At 45.0% G+C, this 5,316-nt stretch overlaps 1 protein-coding gene across 1 annotated transcript in view; it reads left to right on the top strand.

The window, feature by feature from the left end:
• The window catches only part of rgl1 (ral guanine nucleotide dissociation stimulator-like 1), a 20,138-nt gene that overhangs the window by 4,170 nt on the left and 10,652 nt on the right, over nucleotides 1-5,316 (top strand). The gene's annotated exons all lie outside the window — the stretch shown is intronic.

Below are 5,316 nucleotides of genomic sequence, written 5' to 3'. Positions count from 1 at the left end.
GTGTGTGTGTGTGTGTGTGTGTGTGTGTGTGTGTGTGTGTGTGTATTCATATGTATGTGGGGACCAAAAATTGGAAGCTTACTATACTTGTTGGGACCAAAATCCTGGTCCCTATGAGTTTGAAAACATTTTTGAGACTCAAAATGTGGTTTTAGTGACAGGGTTACAATTGGGTTACAGTTAGATTTAGGGTTAAGGTCAGGAATTAATTTTTCATTGTTAGGTTTAAGGCAAGGGGCTAAGAAAATTACGTCAATTAGATGTCCCCACAAGATCTGAATACCTGGCGTGTGTGTGTGTGTGTGTGTTAAACACACACAAAATTCTCTACTCCTTTTCCCGCTCAGGCAGGACATGCAGCATTAGCAGGACCCGTGACTGGGATCAAGCTGGCATTGTGTGTGTGTGTGTGTGTGCCCAGTTTTAGTAAAGCTGGGGGTTGTTGGTTTCCAGCTCTAATATGATTGGCCAGCACTCACAGATTTTATACCAGCAGATTACTGACTGCAATAACTGTGCTGACCTTACAGTGGATAATAAATAACATGAAAACTATATGCTAAGGAACCATGGTTTTCACAGTGTTCGCTCTCTGGCAGAGTAAACATATTGCTACATTTCGGTCAATGGTATAGTATCACCGGTGACGTGAATGCGCCGTTTCTGTGCCTCGGAGCAGCTAATGTTTGCTTTTTGTGCATCTCCTGCAGTTTCATTTCCTATGAAAAAACCCGAGGATGTGCATAATAATGCTCAGAATTAATCTGAGCAGCAGAAATGAAATGCAAGGAGTGTGTTTTTGTTGCTACGGGGAAGTGCATAAAAAACAAGTGGAAACAGCACGCTGCTGTCGTTTTGGTTTGTTGGCTGCTGCACTTTGGTGTGTTTGTGTTACTTTGTTTTGCACACGTGATGCTTTCAGAGTCGCATGTATTATTGGCTGAGCAACAGATGGTCCTGCTCTCATTAGCAGAGGGTCAGACAGCCCAACCAAGCCAGTCCAGACCGATTCATTCAGGGCTTAGCAGGGCTTAGATCTGGGAGGGGGTGGTCACAGTTGGGGGCTACAGAGGGGAGGGTTTACCGTGACTTCTCTTACTCTTTTAAACACAGAGACACCTGAAATCACCTTAGCAAGCATCGTGGTATCTGAGTCACCAGAAATCGGATTATCCAGCTTCTGTGTAACAGTCCAACTGAGCCCGTATGCAGGCTGAGAAAAACCATGTGCCCCCAAATTTTGCATTCGTTAAACATTATTTGGTAGCTTTGATGATAACAAGCCTGGACTTAAAAACAGTTTTAGCTGAAAGCTGTATTAGTTTGGTTTGTATGTGAAGTGTGGAGGAGGAGGTGGAGGAGGAGGTGTGGGGGGTCTCTTGTCTGCAGCTCTGGACTTTACTGGAAACTAATGATGTCACCCGTCCAGAGGCAGAGAGAGAAAGAGAGAGCTAGCTCAACAACAGCCGGGACAATAGATCTGAGGGGAGCAGAGACGTGACATCAGAGGAGGGGAGAGTGGGAAGGAGCGAGGAGAGGAGCGTTTAATGTGGCCGCCTGAACAAAGGCTGAGCTGAGTGAGGGAGAAACAGAAGAAAAGCTGCGTGCAGCTGTGTGTTTTCATGAGAGATGACCTGACAGTCTTTATGCCTATTATCTATTGTTTTTGCTGGATTCCCTGACCATCTCCTGCTGATGTGCCACATCATTAAAACCCTGTCACATGAACACATCTGCTGACTGGGGGCATTGCCACTGCTTCATTGCTCCTAAACGACCCATTTAAGCTGCTTTGATTCTGTCATTTCAGCTTTTTATGGAGTTATAGCAGATCATCCTGACCCATAAATCCAGCCCTCTTGTTTTTTTCCCTCTGCCCCGGGGTGACTTGAGCCTCTGCTGACTCTGGATAAACACAGCAGTTTATGAACTCTGCCCTCTGCTGGGAAGCATGCTTTGGAAACACAAACACAAACACAAACCCACCAACCACACACAAACACACAGTGAAAGGCGAGTGTGATTAAGTGACTGAGCGCAAAAGAGAAATGGACGACATTCTGAGCAACATCTGGTTCCGATGCAGTACCGGGAAAGATCCTCCCAAATTTTTGGACTTGACGCAGAGACTTTCCACGGCAGGATCACAGCTGATACTCCTCTCACTGCGATGAATCTCCTGTCTGCTGTTTACGCGGGAGAAAGAGAGGGACGTCTCTTTCCGGCCTACATGACGGAATGACTTTCTCTCTGCATGCCAGCATGAGCTGGTCCAGCTGTATCGCGCCTGTCTTCCCACAAGTGTGGATCTTCTCGGTTTCTGACTGTGCCGTGAACTCTTCCCCCGCCTGCCTCGGTCTCTCCCTCTCACAGCACAGATAGTGCCATTTCAAGTTAATCTCCAAAGTGTACTACACTTTCTCTGATACGTGACCTTCTTATCTAACGTGTAAACACAGAGACGTTGCACATGCCACCCAAGACCCTCCTAATTTTGTCCCCTGTGTGTTAGCGGTTTCTGTTTTTTCTGTGCTGACATTCCTAGCTGACGTGAGTCTCTCACGTAATCTGTTCATGTTAAGTACTAAATCACCTCCCGTCTCCTTTCCTATCCTTTCCTTTCCTCTCCTTTCCTTTCCTTTATGACCATTCTCCAGGACAGAGTGGCTCCACAGCCAGTCAGGTATGAGGACACCAGCCTCGGTGGAGTCGAGAGGCTGGAGGCAGGAAGCGGGAGATTTCCTGGAATGTGCTTTTTTTCCCTGCTGTGGTGTAATAACAGTGCAAGCGGTGCTCCTCCTGTTTTTGTCCCCTCTCTGTCTCTGATGTAGCTATTCTGACCACGGAACAAAGGGAAGAGAGTACTCGGGAAGCCCAATAATGGCTGTAATCCATCATTCAAAAAATGGCCTTCCCTTGTCAAGGGCTTTCCTAAGTGTAATTACGTCATTAGTTTTTCAACAGAGCGGAAAACTTGGAATGAGGATTTGCCTGGACGACTGTGTCGGAGTTTAGTGTGCAGTGTTCAGACAGAGAAACATGATAAACTTTGGCTTTCTAGAGAGATGCATGAAGCTGAGTTAGATTTACGGAGCTGTGCACACGTATACATGCAAGGATGGAAAAACATTTTTTTTATACAGTGTATAATGACGTATTTACCCTGTAGCATTGTGTTACAGTATTGCACCTCTCCTCCACAGAATTTAATTCTGATTTACTATATTTAATAATGAATGAAGCAAATAAGATGCACCGCTGTGCATGATTAAAAGAACCTTTGTTTCATCCAACTATATTTTCCTAATATTATAACATATAAAACAAACGGTCTGTTTTGATCTACTCTGAGACATACTTCACATGATTGACTCTTTTCTGCACCATAATTTACAAAATGGACACAAATTAATAATATTTCAACCCAGCAGCTGACCAAGACCATAAACCAATCAGGACAGAGTTTACTGAGATCACGGGTCAGCTCAGTGTTTGTTTGTTTTGCTTCTACAATTGGACTTCTTTTTTGCAGACAGATGAGTCGCCGCCTGCTGGCCTTTCTAAAGATTGCAGCTCTACTTTCAGTCCTGGAAGTTCATCTTTTATTTACAGTCTGTGGTTCATGAATTAATTGAAAGTGCAATAAGCTTCATTTCATTCTTTAAAGTCAGCTGACCTGCTGGCTCGAATCTGGTGTACCTTCTTACAGAAGGTGGATTTTCCCAAATGTCAGGCTGTTTCCTCTTGGATTTGTCCTTCAGAGCTGGGATTGACTGAAACCAGAAGCAGCTCTGAATTTACTGAAATCTGCAGTCTAAATCTACTTTAGAGCTCAGAGCAGACTTTAATGGGCCCAATGGAAGCAAGCTGAAAGATGAGCATGCTCATCGACTCGTCCATCAGACAGAGCGGCAGCTGTCACGCTCATCAGACGTCTTGTTTACACTGAGGGATGACATCACTCCCACTGTGAGACCAACACTCCAATCCCCAAGGGGCTGAGCTAGAGGTCGTGTGGGGTCACAACCTTCCCACTGGCACTCTGGGCTTCCCAGAGTTCCTAAGACTGGGCCTGGGAACTGGACACCAGCCAGATGTGCAGCACGATGAAGATTCAGCTAGAAGAAAAGCCAATCCTGTGCAGTTACCGCACATGGAGAACCACCAACTCAGTTGTACTCCTGGCAAAGCTGGGTGGAGCTACAGTGCAGTGCTGTGTGTGTGTCTGTGAGTGGGGTGCACCGTGGACGACAGTGGGAGCCAGTGACGAAGAGGGTGACGTTTTGGGAGCCAGGGAGGTGGGTTGGGTGATTACGCATCTACACACAAAAAACACACAATTTTGAAAAGGGGACCACCACAGATCTACCTCCCACTGCTTCAGAAGACAGTGAGCATCATAAGGCTTCCAGTGTCCCCTTTGGATAAGGCCTTGTGACTATTGGATCACCAATTTAGCATTTTAGCGCATGTAAATGAGTCACAGGTGGCTCATTTTTTCATATTTGTTTACAATACACCAAAAGAGCCCTCACAACGCAGCCACTCGATTCACATCCTCCTGTTTATTCACAAAAGTGGGCTGTTTGAGTACATGTGTAGACACAGTGGAACAGAGTTATCCATTCTCACACACTCGGCCTGTTCTCCTCTCCGGTTACTGACAATGCACAGTAGCGGTGACGCCATCTGAAGCCTTCCTTGTATTGTCCCACGCAGGGACTGCGAGGCTGCAGCTGCTTCATACAAGAAGGGCCTACAGTCCATCACTTCATCCTCTTAAACAACATCTGTATGTTAATGCATTATAGCAATAATCTTCATTTTAACTGCCCATATGGAAAGGAAATTGTAGTTTTATAGCTTTCTCCATTCTCCTGCACTGATTTGCTTATTAAAGTGTCCCATTTGACTAAGAATTATGACTCCAATTAGGATGAAAATGGGAAAATTGCCATTTTCATGGGTAATTCAAAGCATAAAGGAAAGTGTTTTCACTTTTTCTCCACATGGGTGGTGCTTATGTTCGTAATCGGACCGGTGAACTGTATCCATAAAGCTGGTGTGTTTCATCATCAACCAAAGAAAACCCTGAATGTGTTAGAGTCTAGGATATCCACACTGACTGCAACAAACCGCAAAAAACCCAAATCCACCATAACCGGTGTTAAAAAATAAACTTTAAGTGAATTATTTATGGTCTTTGTTAGCAGTCGGCTGGGTTACTGTAATGCACTTTATATTAGGGTCAGTGCTTCATACTTTACTTATCTACAGAGGATGCAAACTGCTGCAGCTCATCTTTTAACTGTCACT

Source organism: Pundamilia nyererei, unplaced genomic scaffold (genome assembly GCF_000239375.1).
Source record: "Pundamilia nyererei isolate P.nyererei 1_Seehausen unplaced genomic scaffold, PunNye1.0 scaffold00023, whole genome shotgun sequence".
NCBI classification, from domain to species: domain Eukaryota; kingdom Metazoa; phylum Chordata; class Actinopteri; order Cichliformes; family Cichlidae; genus Pundamilia; species Pundamilia nyererei.
Note: the sequence above shows the minus strand (reverse complement) of the source record. Positions and strands in the feature narration are given on the sequence as shown.